Source organism: Lampris incognitus, chromosome 4, assembly GCF_029633865.1.
Source record: "Lampris incognitus isolate fLamInc1 chromosome 4, fLamInc1.hap2, whole genome shotgun sequence".
NCBI classification, from domain to species: domain Eukaryota; kingdom Metazoa; phylum Chordata; class Actinopteri; order Lampriformes; family Lampridae; genus Lampris; species Lampris incognitus.
This window is the reverse complement of record NC_079214.1, coordinates 39,438,171-39,459,712: the sequence shown is the minus strand read 5'-3', so window position 1 is coordinate 39,459,712 and position 21,542 is coordinate 39,438,171. Positions and strand designations below refer to the sequence as shown.

At 43.4% G+C, this 21,542-nt stretch overlaps 1 protein-coding gene across 2 annotated transcripts in view; it reads left to right on the top strand.

The window, feature by feature from the left end:
- Nucleotides 1-21,542, top strand: part of itfg1 (integrin alpha FG-GAP repeat containing 1) — a 293,844-nt gene that overhangs the window by 232,978 nt on the left and 39,324 nt on the right. The gene's annotated exons all lie outside the window — the stretch shown is intronic.

Below are 21,542 nucleotides of genomic sequence, written 5' to 3'. Positions count from 1 at the left end.
AGAATGCCAAAGGTCTGCAATGCTGTAATTGCTGCAAATGGAGGATTCTTTGACGAAAGCAAAGTTTGATGTAAAAAAAATCTTATTTCAAATACAAATCATTATTTCTAACCTTGTCAATGTCTTGACTCTATTTTCTATTCATTTCACAACATATGGTGGTGAATAAGTGTGACTTTTCATGGAAAACACAAAATTGTTTGGGTGATCCCAAACTTTTGAACGGTAGTGTATATAATAACCACCAAGCAAAGAGAGGTAGGGTGGCGGATTGAGAGATTGTTGTTTTCTTTAATGAGAAGTACAGAGGCATTTATTGCAAGGTAGTCTGTACCTCCAAGACAAAGGTTAAAACAGAAGGGCTCTGAAGTGGGAGACAGGGAGAAAGAAGATCCTGCCAGAGGCCACAGTAGTAGATGATTAGGATGAGTCAGTAAGTTCTATTGATTTTATTTGAGTTTGTTCATACCAGGATTTTAACGTGTGGAATCGTTCGTATTGGTCTCAGTACGTATAAGAATAGCACAACAAAATGGTGGAAGTAGCCAAAAGAAACATGATATGAATATTCATGTTAGAATATGGATGGAAGCTAAAGAATAGAAATAGCTGGTTTCTTCAATACAAAATGCCATATGTGAAAGGCATAGCACAAATCAAAACAATTTTCAAGGTTATGATGCCAGCCTCTGTGATTTCTCGTGAGAAGTGTCTGTTTAAATTATATTGTGTTTGTGTACTAATTCACTCAAACCATCAAAGTCCTAGTGAGCTCAGTTGATTCTTTGATAAATCAATGTTCTTTCCATGGTTATCTGCTCACTAATTTAATAATGATGGCTTTAGCTGGCTTGCATTTCTCAAGTTGAAATCAGTACCTCAACATGTCTACGCATCAAATTATTCATCAAAAAAAGCTTACCAGGCCGTCATTAGAAGCTGGAGGACAAATCACAATATTTTGTGGTGTTGTAAATCAAATACGCAATATGGAGTTACTGCAGTTCCAGTATCAGTGTCTGCCATTTTCTCCAAGTTCCTGTCATTCAAACTGATTCAGACATTGACTGTACACAGCAACACTGAGAAAATTTCTCTTGATGCATGCTTAATAATTCAGGTAAAGAAATCACAGAAAGTTGAATCAGTTCATGTGGACACAATGTTTATTGGGAGAAACATTTCTATGAAATCTTCGGTCAAGGGCCAACGAGCTAGCAAGATCCTCCAGAAGGCACAGAGCCAGCCAGTTGTTGAATGAACAGGTGAGACAAACTAATTTTATCATCGACTCTTTGAAAGCCAAAGAGGAGCAGATCCAACAGAAAATTAAGTCGTGTCTAGATGAAACCACTTTCCAACATGTGATTGAATTCACGGAGAAGGCTCATCTACCACAACATGGAAAGTCGAAAACCAAGCAGCAAAAGAAGTTTGACCTACTTGCTGCAAGCCAGAGACATCGGCAGACAACGGACGGTGCCCACAATGGCAGACAGAGAGACAGACGCCAGACACATGCCAGTGATGTGGACAAGTGGGTGAAGAATCTGTCTGACAGACAACTCACCCAGGCGAAGAAAGCCATCCTTGCTAACGGGCTGAATTTTGCTGTCATGCCGAAGCAAATCCCACTAGTGGAACTGATCACAGCCAAGGAATCGACGATCCATAACAACAACATCACGGACCCAGAAGCAGAGCAACTGCAGACAGAAGTTTCATTCTGCCTCAGCAATGCGAAGGAGCCACCACCCAATATCAGCAGAGACAAGAGGAATGCACACACAACTCTCGCGCTTCCTGACACTTCCGGATCCCACCAATGTAACCGAGCTAATTTCTGCCCGCTGCGGGATTCGATCCGGGGAGGGGTGCGGAGTCGGCCTGTGTTCGTCACATGAATGCATCTCTGGGTGTGTTGGAAAAAGCAGTGATTCGGCCTGAATTCGCCTTGTCACGGAAGTGGCGAGGCGTCTCCTTCGAGACTGCCGGCCGGAGAGATGCAGTTGGCGGACGCATACGGTACGAGGGTGGGTGTTTGAACTAGAATAGGGAGCGATTGGCCACTAAATTGAGAGAAAAAGGGAAAAATCAGAAATGAATTTAAATAAAACACTGACCAAGTGTGTCTGCTCCTGAAGCTGTGTCTTCAGTCCACATACTTCACATACAGTGAGCAATACTACAGACAGAAGCATGGGTATGCTATGGGTTCCCTGCTTTCAACTATAGTAGCCAACCTATATATGGATGAAGTGGAAAAGAGGGCTCTGATGTCCTATCCTGGAACACCACCTAGCCATTGGTTGAGATTAGTGGACGACACCTGTGTTAAAATTAAATCTCAGGACATATCAAATTTCACCGACCACACTGACTCTGTGCACAACCACCTCGAGTTCACCAGGGAGGATGTGAAAAATGACAGATTAGACTTCTTATACTGTGAAATTGCAACTGGTGAAGGGGACATTTGATTGTTGATATTTACCGTAAACCAACACATACCGATTAGTATTTAAGGTTTGACTCTCATCATCCACTGGAGCGCAAACTAGGAGTCATCGGGATACAGTAACACCAAGCCAATAATGTCCCCACCAACACAGCGGCCGAAGAAGGGGAGAAATCCCACATTCAATAAACTGGCCCTGGTTAAGTGTGGTTATCCTAACTGGATGTTTGTTAAAGCCAGGAAGATGCCCAAATGGTGCACCAGCCAATCGAAGAGAGGAGAAGGACAGCAGCTGTCTAAGAGTAAACTAGTGGTGATTCCATATATGGCGGGAGTGTTGGAATAGTTGAGATGCATATTATCCAAACACTGGCGGCGTAGCGGTCTATTCCATTGGCTACCAACACTGGGATCTCCGGTTCAAATCCCCGTGTTACCTCCGGCTTGGCTGGGCATCTCTACAGACACAATTGGCCGTGTCTTCGGGTGGGAAGCTGGATGTGGGTATGTGTCCTGGTCGCTGCACCAGTGCATCCTGTGGTCAGTTGGGTTGCCTGTTCGGGGGGGAGGGTTAACTGAGGGGAATAATATGATCCTCCCACACACTGCGTCCCTCTGGTGAAACTCCTCACTGTCAGGTGAAATGAAGTGGTGGCGACTCCACATGTATTGGAGGAGGCATGTGGTAGTCTGCAGCCCTCAGCAGATGGGGTGGAGGGGCGATTGGGATGACTCAGAAAATAGGGTAATTGGCCAAGTACAATTGGGGAGAAAAAGGGGAAGAAATCCAAAAAAATAAAAAATTTAACTGAGAGATGCAGCCTCTGATAGATCTTTGTAGAAGTGATTTGACTTTTCCTTAAAATGTGAAGCGCTATACAAATCGGGGGACAGGGAGCAGGTCAGCTTCCGGTCAAGATGGCGGAGGCAGCTGGTAGCGAGCCCCTTGTTCCGAGTAAATCGCGAATAAAACCAAGTATACACAGCTGTGGATAGTAAAATTATTGTGGAGATGTACTCTTACACTTCCTCGTCATCAAAATGAAAACGTTTAGCCAGGATGACATTATTTTAATGGCTGTGAACGACTTTGGGTCGGAGTGAATTGAGAACTCCAAAAAAGATCTTTTTCAACTCTGCCTTAGCTCTACCCAGCACGTTGTATCACACAAAGGGCCACAAAAAGATGCAAATAACGTTGAGTTGTTTAAAATTACTTAATGAGGTTGGTGAAAACGTCCCTCACTTTGTTTCTCACCACCTAGATGAGCTTTCACCAGTGACTTTCAACAGCCTTGACATTTCTTGCCTGCTTAACAAAATTGAAAGTCTAACGTCGGACATTTTTACCATGAAACAGGTGATGTTTTTGCAGACAAATGTCTGCACAAACATTAAACAATGCCTATGCGTGATTGAGCAACCTCGTCTGGGCAGAGGAGGTACGTCCAGTGATGAGGCCCTGAGCCAGGGTGTGTAGACTGTGTTGCGGGCACCTGGAGCGGCCTGATTTAAGCGGAGGGGGTGCACTCACTCTCCCAGGTCAGGGAGGAGGCCCTGGGCCTTGATATAGAGAGTATGATGCCGGCGCTTGGAGCCCTGGTCCTGGATGCAAGCACAGTGGAGAGAGGCACAAACACAGCGGAGGGAGGCTCGAGCATGGAGCGGAGCAGTCCAAAGCCCGCCTGAAACCTCCCAGAGAGAAGAAGACAAGCGGCATTGTTGAAACCTGCATTGGGGGAAAACACGAGTCATAAAGACTAAGCTGGTGAGTGTTTTCGCTACGAAATTCTCGCCTGACTTCTGAGACACTGGCTAAATACCTAAAAGACAAACTCTGACGTGATGTAACATGTCAAAAGTTAGGCACTGCTCCAAGTCGGTTCAGCTCCTTTAAAATCACCGCTGAGTGCAATGATGTGGGAGAAAGATATGAACCACAGCTTTGGCCAGAAGGGACTTTTGTGCGGTATTTCTATGAGGCTCGCAAACCCAGGGCTACTGCAGGGCCAGAGGATGTAAAAACACTTATTGCCGCAAGGAATATGCATGTACCTGAGGCTGGGGCATCTGATGCAATGTAGATAGTTTGTGATTCATGAGAATTGTGTCATATAACTCGTGTGGCTTGTACCTGGGTCAGAGCACAGGGAACAAAGCATAACGTATTGTTATAGACAAGCTCCTGGAGAACGCTGATATTTTGTGTATACAGGAGACGTTATTAGCTAAACAAGATTTAGACAAACTTAATTCTGTTAATAATGATTTCCATGGGGCAGGGGAGTCCACAACAGACCTAAGCATTGGGATAGTGCGTGACAGAATGCCTGGGGGAGTGACCATTCTCTGGCACAAGAAATATGATCCACTGATCAGTGTGATTAGATTAGAGGTGGACTGGTGCATAGCAATCAAAGTTGTACATAATAAGAATGTCTTCATAATTTTAAATGTTTACGCTCCTTATGAATATTACCAAAATCAAATCAAATCAATTTTATTTGTATAGCCCAATATCACAAATTACAAATTTGCCTCAGTGGGCTTAACAGCAACACAACATCCTGTCCTTAGACCCTCTCATCAGATAAGGAACAACTCCATAAAAAAAAAAAAAAACCTTTAACAGGGAGAAAAAATGGGAAGAAACCTCAGGGAGAGCAACAGAGGTGGGATCTCTCTCCCAAGACGGACAGCATGCAAGAGGATAACAGAATTATAATGGACTAAGAATATGATGCGCAGGATGCCAAAGAGTGTCCAAAGAGTGTCCAGACACCATCGGAACAGTCATCATGTAAAAAAAAAAAAAAAATTATATGGATTTATAAAAATAAAATGTGATGAGGGGAATGGCAGGCATCGTCCAAGTGGCGACCACGATCACCATGGAGACCTGGAAGGAGAACCAACTACACGTGCTCACAAGGGAGACTCACATGACACCATTCACACACAGAAAAAGAGAAAGGAGAAGACATCATTCAGAGAGAGAGAAAAGACGTGAGAGAAGAGAACAGTTTGCAATAGTCATTAGTCATAATCTATAAAGTATAAAAATTCATTGAGACAGAAAACCAACCCACCATGCAGTACAGGTTGTGAAGCACTCAACTTAAAGGCAACTAATTGTAAGCTAAGGCAAGAAGATGAGTTTTAAGTTTGGATTTAAAGGACTCAACAGACTCTGATTGTCTGATGGCAGCAGGCATGTTATTCCACAAGAACAGAGCCTGATAGGAAAAGGCCCTGCCACCAGCTGACTTGTTTTGATCTTTGGGTACACACAGAAGCCCTGTATTTTGAGAGCGAAGAGCTCGAGATGGAATGCACGGTTTAAGGAGATCACACAGGTAAGATGGGGCAAGCTCATTTAGGATGCTCTCCCTCAACTATCTTGCTCTAACTGAGACCTGGATCATGCCAGAAAACACTACCACACCCACAGCTCTGTCTGATGTGTACTCTTTTTCTCACACTCCCAGAGCTGGGAGGCAGGGTGGTGGTACTGGCCTGCTAATCGCCCTGAAATGGAAATACTGTCTTGTTTCCATTCCACAATTTTCTCCGCCCTCTTTTGAATTTCATGCTGTTACTGTCTCTTATCCAGTCAAACTCATCATCGTGGTTGTGTACCGCCCACCAGGCCCCCTTGGTGAGTTTCTGGAGGAGCTTAACACACTTGTCTCGCACTTTCCTGTTGATGACTCTCCACTTATCCTTCTCGGTGACTTCAACATCCACACTAACAAGCTAGATCCTCTTCTCTCTTTCCTCTCCTCCTTTGACCTTCACCTCTCACCCTGACCTCCTACCCACAAGGCCGCCAACCAGCTGGACCTTATCTTTACTAGACACTGTCCTATTTCCAATCTCTCTGTTACTCCCCTCCAGCTCTCTGACCACTATTTCATGTCCTACTCTCTCTCCCTCTCTTCACCCCCCTCGGCCCCTTCCCCTACCCACATGATTTCCACCCATAGACACCTCCGCTCTCTCTCTGCCACTGATCTTTCTTCCTCTGTTACCTCTATCCTCCCTACACCTGAGTCTTTCTCTCTCCTACCCCCTGACACTGCTACTGATCTTGTTCTCTCTACCCTCTCCTCTTCTCTGGACAATCTCTGTCCCCTCACCTCCAGGCCGACTCAATATGTACTGACAGACGGAGCCTGAGAGTGGCAGAGCACAAATTGAGAAAAGGCAAACTCCCAGAGGACCTTCTCACCTTCCAATCTCTTCTTTCCACTTTCTCCTCCTCCCTTTCTGCTGCTAAGGCTGCCTTCTATCGCTCTAGAATTCTATCCTCTGCCTCTAATCCTAAGAAACTCTTTGAAACCTTCTCTAGACTTCTTCAGCACTGACCTCCTCCTCCTCTTTCCTCCCTTCTCCCTGATGACTTCGCTAACTTCTTTGACAAGAAGGTAAACGACATCAGATCCTCCTTTTCTCACCACTCGGTTAGTGCTGCTTGCATTATCCCACCCTCTGCACCCTCCCTCACCTCTCCACGTCCCACCCTATCCCACCTCGCTCCGCTCTCCCCCGACGAGGTTCTAAACCTCCTCACATCCTGTCGCCCCACCACATGCTCCCTTGATCCGATCCCCACCCCTCTTCTTCAGTCTATAGCACCTGAACGTCCTCCCTATCTAACCCACCTCATCAACACCTCCCTCCAGGCAGGATGCTTTCCATCTGCCTTCAAGACTGCTAGAGTCACCCCCCTTCTCAAGAAACTATCACTTAACCCCTCTGATGTCAGAAATTACAGACCAGTTTCCCTTCTACCCTTTCTATCCAAAACTTTCAAACGTGCTGTCTTTAACCAACTTTCTTTGTACCTCCGCCAGAACAACCTCCTGGACCCCAACCAGTCTGGGTTCAGGGTCGGTCACTCGACAGAGACGGCCCTCCTTGCAGTGACAGAATCGCTGCACTCTGCGAGAGCAAACTCTCTCTCCTCTCTCCTGATACTCCTGGACCTGTCAGCTGCTTTCGAACCACCAGATCCTCCTCTCTACCCTCGAGGGGCTGGGTGTCACAGGCTCTGCACTCTCAATGTTTGCAACCTACGTGACGGGTCGCTCCTACCAGGTGACATGGAAGGGATCTGTGTCAGAGCCTCGCAGACTGACTACAGGTGTTCCACAGGGTTCGGTTCTGGGCCCTCTCCTTTTCTCCCTGTACACGACATTCCTGGGTTCTGTTATTCGCTCGCATGACTTCTCTTACCATTGTTATGCCGATGACACCCAGCTGATCTTGTCCTTTCCTCCCTCTGACACACAAGTAGAGACACGCATTGCTGCGTGCTTGACTGACATCTCGGAGTGGATGGCGACACACCACCTGAAGCTCAGTCTGGACAAGACAGAGCTGATGTTCCTCCCGGGGAAAGGTTTCCCGCACCGAGACCTGGCCATAACCATTGACAACACCATGGTGACGCCAACTCTGACTGTGAGAAATCTGGGTGTGATCCTGGATGGACAACTGTCGTTTGCTGAAAACGTTGCATCGGTTGCTCGCTCCTGCAGATTTATCCTCTATAACATCAGAAGGATTGGCCCATTCCTCACCGACGAGATGGCACAGGTGCTCATCCAGGCTCTGGTCATCTCCCGGCTGGACTACAGCAACTCCCTCCTTGCTGGCGCTCCGATGTCGGCCATCAGACCTCTGGAGCTTGTTCAGAAAGCTACACCTCGTCTGGTGTTCAACCGCCCTAAGTTCTCCCAAACAACTCCCCTTCTCATGTCCCTACGCTGGCTCCCAGTAGCTGCTCGCATCCAGTTTAAGACTCTGGTGCTAGCCTACAGGGCAGTGAAAGGAACAGCTCCTTCCTATATCCAGGCCATGGTCAAGCCCTACACCCCTGCCCAACCACTTCGCTCTGCTGCCTCAGAACACCTGGTTGCCCCGTTTCTCAGAGGCCCTTGCTGCTGATCGACCCGGTCATGGCTCTTTTCTGTCCTGGCCCCACAGTGGTGGAGTGAACTCCCCACTGATGTCAGGACAGCGGAGTCGCTGCCCATCTTTCGGCGCAGGTTGAAAACTCACCTCTTTAAGAACTACTACCCTGTTACTTGTTCTTAGCACTTATTGTATTCACTCATTTAAAAAAAAATCTCTTTCTTGCACTTCTACTTTAGCACTGGTTTTGCTCTTAGATGCTTGTTTAGATGCACTTATGACCTCTGATGACTAGTAGTTCTCCTGATTTCCTACGTTAAATGCATTTATTGTAAGTCGCTTTGGATAAACGCATCGGCTAAATGACTGTAATGTAATGTAATGTAATATAAGTCAGCATAAGCACTTTGTATTCTGATCTAACATGGATAGGAAGCCAATGAAGGGAGGCAAGAATTGGTGTAATATGGTAAAATTTCCTAGATTTATTTAGGATTCTAGCAGCAGCATTCTGAACCATCTGAAGACTTTTTGTACTAGGATATGGCAGACCTGAAAACAGAACATTACAGTAATCAAGTCTGGATGAAACAAATGCATGTATTAGAGTCTCTGTGTCAGCCATGGAGAGAAAAGACTGAATTTTAGCTCTGTTACATAAATGAAAAAAGGCAGTCTTGGTGATTTCTTTAATGTGCTTATCAAAGGAAAGGCTGGGATGAAACATAACACCAAGATTTTTGGCTGCCACACTTTGTGAAACCAGAGTTGTCGATTGTTATCGTTACTTGATCAAATTGGTGTCTGTGTTTAGCGGGGCTAATGACCAGCATCTCGGTTTTATCCGAATTTAAAAGCAGAATACCTTAATAGACTCACTTTTATTAGTGCATTTATTAAAGAAAGTGCATATATGTGTATATTTGTTGTGGGAGATGTGAATGCTGCTATCTCAGATATTAATTCCCTATTTGGTCAACATCTAATCCAATTTTGTCAAGATTGCAAGTTGGTTCTTTCTAGTAAAGTGCTACTGCCAGTAGATAGCCACACATATACCAGGTAGTGAAGCATGGCATACAACATCCTGGCTGGATTACTGTATATGTAGAGCTGATGCTCATGAATGTTTGGAGAAAGTGATGATCGTGTATGGTCTGGCCACAACAGAGCACATACCTGTCTATGATATTAAATGTGGCGAATCTACCTGAGTTGATCAGTTATGATAACCATGAACAAAGTGGGAAAGTAGGTTGGTCTAGGCTTACAGAAGATGACTTAAAACATTGCAATTTACATTATAATTCAACTTTTTCCAGCTCAGACACCCCTTCATCAGCCAGCGACATTAACACAGCCTGCAGAAACAGATTATGCTCTCTCCTGCCCTGAGAACCCACAGCCATCAGCTCCTCGTCCCCTCTTCTCCCCAGCTACATTAATAGTGGGGGACTCCATAATCAGGAACATCCGTTTCTTTAACGCAGCTACACTGTTTCTCTAGAGCCACAGTCCCTGTCATCTTGGCTAAGCTCCCAGGGCTGCTTAGCTCACTCCTATCTTCTACCAACCGCGTGATAGTGCATGTTGGGACTAACGATGCGGCTCATCAGCAGTCTGAACTAACCAAAAAGGATTTTATTGACCTTTTCAGGTTTTTAAATATGTGCGGAAAGTCTGTTTTTATCTCAGGTGCTATTCCGACACTGGCCCGCAGAGCGGGACGTTTCAGCAGAATCCTCAGCCTACTCACATGGCTCATCTCCACCTGCAGAGCTCACAATATTGGTTTTATGGATCATTTTAATCGGTTTTGGGATCATCTCTCCTTCTTCAGAGCTGACAGAGTCCACCCCAAACAGTCTGGGTTGCCGGATTCTAGCGGCCAACCTGCAGCACACAATACAGTCCTCTCCATGTGACTGACTATTTACATCCCACTCTTCCCTCCTGGAGCCTCCACTTCTACCTGTGGTGCCACTTGAAGGTGCTGTTCCACCCGCTGTTTCCCTCCGCTTGCCTCATCTCTCCTTGGCTCTCTCGCTGGGAATTTTCTAAGACTATTATTAGACACCGTGCCTCTCATCCTCACGACGTATCTGATAGCAGAAACAGCAGCAACCGAATATCTGGAGCAAATATCTGCAATTTACATCCTATTTTTTGTGCCCCTGTTGGTGTTAATTCTGCTGTGACACCAAACAATTTTGGCTCCTTGAATGTGAGCTCTCTGGGTAATAAGTCCTTATATCAATGATGTTATTGTTTCTAATAATCTGGACCTTTTTTGCTGAGACATGGCTGTCCCCAGGGGACACTTCTCCTGATTGAGGCTAGCCCCCCGATTTTGCATATTTTCACATTCGCAGGCTCTCTCTGGAAGGGGGGGGTTGCCTAGCTGTTTTTTTTTTTTTTTTTAATATATATAAGTTAGATCTTAAGTGCTATCCTGTTACTTTTGGTAATTTTATCTCATTTGAGGTTTTATGTTTTTTAAGTACTGCCCCTCCCCCTTTACTCTGCATCGTAATTTATAGGCCCCCCTAATTCAGTTAGTTTTATCTCTTGAGTTTTCTGACCTTTTATCTATCATCATGCCAAAATATGACAGGATGCTTATTCTTGACGATTTTAATATTCATGTGTGCTGTCCTTCCCATTCCATCGCCTCACATTTTTTGGATCTTGTAGATTCTTTTAACCTTATTCAATCTGTTAAAGGGCCCACACATTCCAAAGGCCACATTTTAGACCCTGTACTCTCATCTGGTTCCTCTCTCGAATGTCTCAATTTGGTGGATATGCCTGTATCTGACCATAAAGCTGTCATTTTGAAAGTCCCACTACAGCTCGCTACTCCTAGTCATTATCCTAAAACATGCTCTTGCATTCTCAACGCTGGCTCTGCAGTTAAATTCTGTGATGCTTTTAATTCATCATCCTTTAATTCCCTCTTTATCCCCCCTCAATCCAGATGCACTATTAAATTCATTCAATGATCAATGCCTATCCATCCTCGACCAAATTGCACCATTTAAAACTAGGAAACAAAAACTAAATAACCTCCACTGGCTGAATGATCACACCTGTGCCCTTAGAAGACTTCGTAGAAAAACAGAACTACAATGGAAGGTCAGCAAGTCTGAATTTACACATAACACCCTTAAAAACCAAATGTTAATTTACCAGAAGACAGTTAAGGATGCGAGATCAGCGTACTTCTCTGAACTAATATTGAGAAATAACCACAATCCTAAAGTTCTCTTCAGGGTAATTAATTTTGTCATTAATGGTCCCTCCACTTCTCTTTTTGAACCTGATGTTGAGTTGTCTGAAAAAATTCTCACTCATTTTGTAAACAAGGTGGAGAATATTGGATCCCAAATCCAGCCAGGCTCTTTTCGTTCCATTCCCCATGTTAATTCTGCCTCTTTCCCCCAATTTCAACCAATTACAATTTCAGTGTTGGAGACTATAGTCTCCAATAAGAGCTCCTCCTCCTGCATCCTAGACATCATTCCCACTAAGCTACTCAAGGTGGTATTTTCCACTGTCAGCCCCGTTAGTCTGCAAATTCGTAATAATTATTTGGCCTCTGGTTCTTTTTCAGGCAGTTTAAGCATGCCACCGTTCACCAATTGCTGAAGAAACGCAATTTAGACCCCCCCCCCCCGGTCCCTAAATAATTACAGGCCAGTCTCCAAATTGTCTTTTTTATCTAAGGTTCTGGAGAGAGTAATTCCTTCTCAGTTGATTTCTTTTATGAACACTTATACTGTTTTTAATAGTTTCCAGTCTGGTTTTAAAGCACTTCATAGTACTGAGACAGCTCTAGGTAAGTCAAGTCAAGTCAAGTTTATTTATATAGCACATTTAAAACAACCACAGTTGAACCAAAGTGCTGCACAAGCTTAAAATACAATATAAAATAAGTAACACATATGAATATAAAAATATATGTAAAAAAAGACATAGTAAAATAAAGAAATTAAAATGTAAACAATAAAATACAAAAGTAAAAGTATATTTCCACAATAAAATCGCGGTGTCCAGCTCAACTTGAATTGAATGCCAGCGAGAAGAGGTAGGTCTTTAACCAAGATTTAAAAGTCTCTAGGGTCTGAGCAGATCTTATGTATACTGGTAAGTTGTTCCAGAGATCAGGGGCAGCAACTGCAAAGGCTCTGTCACCCCTATTCTTAAGCCTGGATCTCGGAACATGTAAGAGCATCTGGTTTGCTGACCTGAGTGCTCTGACTGGTGTATGATAATGTATTAGCTCAGATAGATAAGATGGTGCCAGCCCAGTTTAAGACTTGAAAACAAGTAATAAAATCTTGAACTGGATCCTAAAACAGACAGGAAGTCAATGAAGGGAGGCCAGTACAGGCGTTATGTGATCACGTCGCTTTTTTCCTGTCAGCAGGCGAGCAGCTGCATTTTGTACAAGCTGCAGGCGACAAAGCGATGACTGAGCTACTCCAACATACAATGAGTTACAATAATCTAGACGAGAGGTAATAAATGCATGAATTACCCTTTCAAGATCATTTGGAGGGAGATAGGCCTTTACTTTTCCCACGAGTCATAATTGAAAAAAACTCGTTTTGACTGCTGAGCTTATTTGTTTGTCAAAGTTAAAAGAGCTGTCAAAAATCACCCCAAGATTCCTAACAGAAGAGTGACTGTAGGAAGCTAAAGGGCCAAGAGCACTATCATAATCATCCAGCATATCAGGCTGTCCATATACAATAATTTCAGTCTTATTTTGATTTAATTTCAGGAAATTTAACTCCATCCATGTTTTGACATCCTTTAAACAACTCAGCAAAGCATGTATAGAATCTCTGCTGTTTGTTTTTATAGGCAGATAGATTTGTAAATCATCAGCAAAACAATGAAAAGACATATTATGTTTTTTTAAAATGGACCCCAAGGGCAGCATATACAATGAGAAGAGAATGGGGCCCAAAATGGAGCCTTGGGGGACCCCACAGTTAAGTGGGGCCACAGCTGAAGAGAATTGGTCTATATGGACAGAAAAGCTTCTATTTGGCAGGTAAGACTTGAACCATTCTAGGACAGTACCTTTAATGCCTACACATAGCTCAAGACGTAATAAAAGAATATTATGGTCAACCATGTCAAAGGCAGCAGTCAGGTCCAAAAGAACCAGAACAGCGGAGTTCCCAGGGTCCACAGTTAAAAGAAGATCATTAAAAACTCTTAAAAGAGCTTTTTCAGTGCTGTGGCGTGATTTAAAACCAGACTGGAACTTTTCACAAATGCCATTCATTTCTAGGTGCAATTGTAATTGTACATAAACTGTTTTCTCTAAGACTTTTGAAAGAAAAGGCACCTTAGAAATTGGCCCAAAATTAGAAAGAACAGAGGGATCAAGATTGCTCTTTTGATGAGGGGCTGTACTACAGCATGTTTGAAAGCAGCAGGAACACAGCCTGAGAGAAGAGAGGTGTTTATCAAATTTACAATACAAGACCCAACAGTGGTAAAAACGTCTTTTAACAGTTTGGGTGGAATACTGTCAAGGGGGCAATCTGAAGGCCTCAAATGGTTAACTACCTCAGATATAAAGGAGGGGGAAACGGGCTCAAACTGCTCTAAGACAGCTGAGCACATATAATAAATAGCAGGATCTGAGGCTGAAGAGGATGGTGAGGCCCTAATAGCAGAGATCTTATCTGTAAAAACTTTTAAGAAATTCTTCACAGAGCGTGGGTGTTGGCATAATGCAAGGAGACTCACATGGATTTATAAGAGAGTTAATAGTATTAAAAAGAACCTGAGGCCTATGACAATTGTTGGGCACAAGGTTCGATAGAAACTGTGTTTCTGCAGATTTAATGGCTCTCTGGTACTCTGATATGCAGTCTCTTAGAATTCCTAAGGAGACATGAAGTTTGTCTTTCTTCCACTTTCTCTCAACATGTCTACATGTGCGTCTAAGAGTGCGGGTGGTGTCATTGAGCCATGGCTCTGTCACTGGTTTAGGGCATTTGGTTCTAACAGGAGCAACCAAGTCCAGTATGTCAGTGCAGGTAGAGTTAAAAAGAGTGGTAATGTCATCAGCACTGAGATTACAAAAGTCATCCAGGGTGTGAAGCATAGAATCTTTAAAAGCAACAGAAAACTGAGACTCCGTCAAAGGGTTAATTGTGCGCAGGGAGCGTGCCGGGGCGCGCGATTTAACCTGAGAACAAGGCAGCATCACAGTAAATAACACAGGCAAATGGTCCGATATACGTGTATCACATATTTCAGTGATGCATACACTTAAACCAAAGGCCAACACAAGGTCCGGCGTGTGACCTTTCTCATGCGTCAAACCGGTCACCAATTGAGTGAGATTAAAAGAGTCAATAAGATTCAAAAAGTCTTTGACCAGAGGTCTGGATTAACAACTGACATGGATATTAAAATCACTGACAATTAAGAAATTGTCGTAGTTCACTATAGTCCCCGCCACAAAGTCTGTGAATTCCCGAATGAAGTCCTTATTAAATTTAGGTGGACGGTAGACCACTGTGCACAGCACGGGACAATTACACTTTATTTCAAAAAGTTGCAACTTGAAGCTGGAGAAGCTGTCAGACGGATTCTGTCGGCAGTGGAAGCTGGATGTAAATACAGAAGCTAGACCTCCACCTTTGCCAGTGGTCCGAGGCGAGCTGATGAATAAACAGTCAGACGGAAGAAGTTCAGAAAATGGGGTGAACTCACCAGCGTGAAGCCAGGTCTCCGTCAGAAACATAAAATCCAATTCCCGAGAGGTAAAGAAGTCATTTAGCAGGAATGTCTTATTGGCCAGCAATCTAGCATTAATGAGAGCCAGACGGACAGTAAGCTCCTCTTTGTCCAACGCTGATGCACGATCCAGCAGGCGAAGGTTCCTGTTATCCACGCCGCCTCTGTGGGCTCGCATCTGTCTGGGAAGAGGAGCCTCCACCGGCAAGTGAAGTTGGCCCACAGCAATGCCAGGAACAACAGGCAGGAGCCATCAAACCGGAAAAAGGTGATAACCACTGCGAAGGAAGCGAGGATCATTTCCATGGGAGGACGTTAGGTAAGCGTTGATTCTCACCCAAACACCACCCCGCTTTCCCCGTGTTCTAGGGTGCTTCCTACGGGGAATGACACAAGGTGGGCGGCGCAGGTATGCCAGTATAGCCGATAGCAATGGAGGAAGGTTTGAAAATGGATCTCCCAAATTGTGCTTTAACAGCAACTCATGGGACGCTTGGATATTGAGAGGCGCTTGGTGATCATATACGAGTAGAGCAACGACATCATGACAGCATATGCGGCAAAACAGAACAATAGCAAATAATACGCCAAACAGAACCCGACGGGTCGCCGCACACACTAGTGCCATCTTGCCGGAAGTCAACTGAGTGTTACTGTAACCTCTCGTTGTCCAAGGTCACTAATGATCTACTGCTGAATGCAGACAGAGGTGACTGCTCGATTTTAGTTCTTTTTAGACTTAAGCGCTGTCTTTGACACAGTTGATCACAATATCCTCCTGCGTCACTTAGAGACTTGGGTTGGCATCAAGGGTTTGGTTCTTAACTTATTATGCTCTTACCTCACCAACAGAACTTTCAAACATGCCGTTGTTCACCCATTGCGAAAGAAACCTAAACCTAGATCCCCTGTCCTTAAGTAACTACAGACCAATCTGCATCAAGGGCTCGGTTCTTAGCTTATTACGCTCTTACCTCACCAAAATAACCTTTTCTGTTGTTCTGGGTAACTCTACCTCCTCGGTGGCTCAGTTGAGTTGTGTTGTCCCTCAAGGCTCAGTTCTTGGCTCCCTTCTCTTCTCTATATACATGCTGCCCCTTGGCCAGGTCATTCAAAATCACGATGTGCTCAACCATTTTTATGCTGACGACACTCAGTTATATATGCCACTAAAACCCATAGATCCTAGCGCCCTATTAAATCTCACAACTTGCCTCACTGACATTATATCCTGAAATGTCCAAAAATTTTCTTAAATTGAATGATGATAAGTCTTAGGTCATTTTGTTCGGTCCCGTAAATTCCTTAGACTTCACATCCCTAAATGAAGACTCCCTGACCTCTCTAGAGCTGGACCTAAAGGCTGAAGAATCTGTTTGATATGTTCCAATAATTTTTTTATAATGGATCCCTTCCTCCCTCTGTCGATATGGCAGCAATTACTCTACTGCTGAAATAAGGGGAAACACTGACCCTTTGTGGATCTTATAGCCCAACGGATTTGCCCAGGGAAGGCAAGGCTTTCACAATATTTGGAGTACTTAATATAGTTCTTGAAAAATATGGCAGCACGGATAATGCTATTCTGTCATTGGATGCTGAGAAGGCCTTTGACAGAGTGGAGTGGCTGTATTTATTTGATGTCCCGCAAAGGTTTGGTATAGGGGGAAAGTTTCTCAGTTGGGTCTGGCTCCTTTACGCTAATCCACTGGCTGTAATGTTAACTAATGGGCTTTCTTCGGCACCCTTTAAACTTCATCGGGGAGCAAGACAGGTTGTCCCCTTTCTCCCCTGTTGTTCACCCTGGCCATCAAGCCACTTGCCATGGCAATTCGCAAAAATACCAACATGATGGGAATAATGATAGGAGATATAGAACATCGTATAGCCCTGTATGCAGATGATATAATTTTGTTCCGCTTCAACTTGAAACAGATTTTACCTAATCTACTTGACCTAATGAGCTCTTTTGGTGACTTTGCAGGCTACAAAATTAATAACAGCAAATCTGAAATATTATATTTGAACGAAAGTGAGAGGTAAAACCCTCCAACTCATACGCCTTTTATGGTGTCAGTAAGTGGTCTCACCTATTTGGGTGTTAAGATCTCCTCCACTATTGATGAAATTATACCAACCAATTACAACTCTCTCACAAATAAGGTTATTCAGCTTATTAATAAATTGACAAAATTGCCCATATCTATGATTGGACATGTCAACATTTTAAAAATGTCAATTTTGCCTAAGTTTCTATGCCTTTTTCAATCTATTCCACTTTCTCCCCCACTTTCTCTATTTCATTCATTAAAAAAGTTTTTTCAAAAGATGGCGACTTGAATAGCAGCACAACTTTCTGCCTCTCGCAAGTTGGCTAAAATAAATCCTCTAAAACACTAAACTTGACGCAAAAAAAGGAGAAATGAGAAGAGGAGGTAATTCGAATAAAGGTAGCCGTACAATCCAAAAGGGTAACGCACCAGATACACAGGGAGCGAAGAAACAGTCGGAGCAAGGTAATAGCAAACACGAGGTTGAAGAAGCTACAATGGCGGCGGACACAGCTGAGACATTGCGTGCCGGATTAGCAGCTATCGCTAAAGAGATACAAGAATTCAAACAAGAGCTACGAGGTGACTTTGCCAGACTCAAAGATGAGGTGAAAAGGGAAGTGAAGGAAGAGATTGCTTGCTTCCGAGAAGAAATGACACAGAAGTTTGCAGAGAGCAACGGCGAAATACAGGCGCAGAAAGCGCACATGAGTGAAGCCCAGAAGCGCATAGCCGAGCTAGAGGAATGGCAGGCGGACTCGACAGAACTACTGATGGACATGTCGATCCAAACGCGCCAGATGCAAGAAAAAATAATGGACCTGGAAGGGAGGTCAAGGAAGAACAATATTCGAATCTTTGGTGTGCCAGAGGAAACGGAGGGAGGCTCCATTACCCAGTACGTGGAACAACTCTTGAATACTCAACTTGACTTAGAAGAAGGGACCAATCTCCAGATACAAAGAGCTCACAGAGCCCTCGCTCAGAAACCCCCTCCGACAGCTCCCCCCAGGTCAATAGTGGTGAACTTTCAACAGTTTGATATAAAAGAAATGATTCTCAAGAAAGCATGGAAAAAGAATAAGATAGAGATAGAGGACAAACGTATTTACTTTGATCACGATTACGCAGCTGAAGTGGTCCGGAAAAGAAAATCATATTTGGGCGTTAAGAAAGTGCTCAAGGGTAAAGGAATTTGTTTCCAGACACCCCTCGCCAAAATAAGGATCCACTGGAACAACGGAACGAAGACATACGACAATGCCAGGGAAGCTGCGATGGACATGAAGACGAGAGGCTGCGACATCGAGATACCAGACGATGACACGGCAACCACGGCCACAGAGCAGGTGGAGGCGACTGGGACGCGAGCAGGGTGGCAACGAGTCCAAGGCGCGAAAGGAGGACGTGAAGCTGCACAACGAGCGAAAGAGAAGCTCCAGGCCTATCGGAGAAAGCAGGATTGGTATCGTTCTGACTGAGTTGAGCTCCATTACAAAAGGCTTTTTCATCACATGCCACGGAGAGAGGTAGGCTATATGGTTGCCAAACGTTGGACATGCCTAGACAAGGCTGTAGGCCTATCCCATGTAATGGGCAAAATGTCAAGTCTAGAGTGGGGCCCTTTCTGAAAAGGATTTCCCCTTCACCTACCAACGGGGACTCGGGGTGGTTAGGCCCCTTTAGTTGGAAGTTATTTTTGTTGTTGATTAATGTGTTTTATATTTGTAGTTTTTTTGTCTGGAGCTCTGTGGGAATATATGGAAAAAGAGTATCAAGATGTCTAGATGGTTCACACTACTAAAATAATGTTGCTGAATGTTAATGGTCTAAATATGTTAAAAAAGAGGGAAAAGGTTATGATTAAACTAAAAAAGGAGGATGTACAAATCATATTCCTCCAAGAGACCCATTTAACACAGATAGAGCATGGGAAACTTAAGAAATATGGGTACAGACATTCATATTATAGCTCCTACAAGGAAGGGCGCAGGAGAGGTGTTGCAATTTTAATATCAAACAAAACTCAATTCGATTATGATAGGGAGATTGGAGACAAGGAGGGGAGATATATTATAGTGAAGGGGAGGTTAGAGAACAAACCAGTGACATTGGTAAATATATACGCCCCTCCTGAAAGTGATAAAAGATTTTTTAAATCTTTGTTTGATGAGATAGCAAACGAGTCAGAGGGGGTCTTAATTTGTGGGGGAGATTTGAATGTCGTTTTGAATCACAAAATGGATACGACCAGTATCAAAAGGACTAAAACACAGGTCACTCGATTTGTAAATATATCACTGGAAGAGATGGGGATGGATGATGTGTGGAGACAATTACACCCTCAGTAAAAAGACTATACACATTACTCAGCTGTACATAAAGTTCATTCAAGGATAGACTATTTCCTTATGAGCAAAGACGATATTTACAGAGTAAAGGAGTGTGGGATTGGAGGGGCGGATATCTCAGATCACAATCCAGTATATTTAGAAATTAATTTGAATTGTAGAAAGCGAAATACGGTTTGGAGGTTTAATGTGGGTCTACTGAATAGTGAGCAGAGTAAGATTATGTTAAAGACGGATATTCGGACATATCTAGAAGAAAACAGCAATGGGGAAGTAAACCCAACAATATTTTGGGATGCCATGAAGGCGGTCATCAGGGGAAAGTTAATAGCGCATTCAGCATTGATCAAAAAGGCAAGATCAATTATATCCAGAAAGAATACAGACAGGTTAAGAGAAATGGAGAGGGAATACCAGACTGCGGGAAACCCCGTGGTGTTGGAGCAAATCAAATCGGCTGAGGCAGACATTAATAAAGAACTGTTAGATGAAGTTGAGAAAAAAAGCTTGTTTCTCAAACAAAGATATTATGAAACAGGCCCGCGCGCAACTAAACTGTTGGCAAAACGTATTCGCAAACAGCAAGCAGTTGGCCATATACATAAGATCAGAGACCCCCATTCAAATGAGTTAACGAATATACCAGAAAGCATAGAGGACATATTTTTGGGATATTATAAAAAGCTATATTCACAACCCACACCTGCACCCGAAGCGGAAATTAATACCTTTTTGAATTCATTAGATTTACCCTCAATTGGATGGCTCCAAAATGACAAATTAACAGCTGACATCAAGATGGAAGAGGTGATAGATGCAATAAATTCTTTGAAAAACAATAGAAGCCCGGGCAGTGATGGATACCCTGCAGAATGGTACAAAGTGTTTAGGGAAGAGCTGGCACCGATACTTCTGAGATCCTTCAATTGGACACTTCACAATAATAAGATACCACCATCATGGTCAGAGGCAATAATCACAGTCATTCCAAAACCGGGAAAGGATAAAGAATATTGTGGGAACTACAGACATATTTCATTATTAAATGTAGATTATAAAATATATACGACAATTATCTCCAAAAGGTTAAACTCATTCATAGGTGATTTGATAGATGAAGATCAAACAGGATTCATGAGAGAAAGACAAACGCATGATAATATCAGAAGGACATTGCATATTGTTGATCAAGCGAGTAAGAGAAAACAAGCTACACTATTAGTAAGTTTAAATGCAGAAAAAGCATTCGATCGGGTGTCTTGGAATTTTTTGTATGCAGTATTGGAACGACTAGGGTTCAGCAATAAGTCAATACAGTGCATTAAAACATTATATCAACAACCTAATGCTCGGATTAAAATAAACGGGAGTTTAACAAACAAGTTCAGTTTGCAGAGGTCGACAAGACAAGGATGCTGTTTGTCTCCGACACTGTTCGCATTATTCATTGAGCCTTTAGCGGAGGCCATTCGCCAAAATGAAGGAATTAATGGAGTGACAGTGAATGGCACTGTCCACAAGGTGGGGCTATTTGCTGATGATGTCATAGCCTATCTTGAGCAACCACATACATCACTCCCTCAACTAATGAAGCTACTAGAACTATATGGTCATTTATCTGGATATAAAATTAACATCTCAAAAACACAGGTGCTAGTTCTCAATTATACTCCAACCACAGAATTCAAGGGAAAATTTGACTTTAATTGGAATCTAAACAAAATCAAATATTTGGGAATTTACATTACCAAGGAATTGTCTAAATTACATAAAGCAAATTACGGCAAGATCAACGATGTGATGCAAAAGGATATTGATAGATGGTCCACTCTGCCACTTGACTTCGGCTCAAGAATTGAGACAGTTAGAATGAATATTCTACCAAGGCTTCTTTATCAATTCCAATTGTTGCCTGTAGAGGTGACTGAAGCTCAATTTGATAGGTGGGATAGGACAATATCTAGATTTATTTGGGGAGGGAAGAAGCCCAGAGTA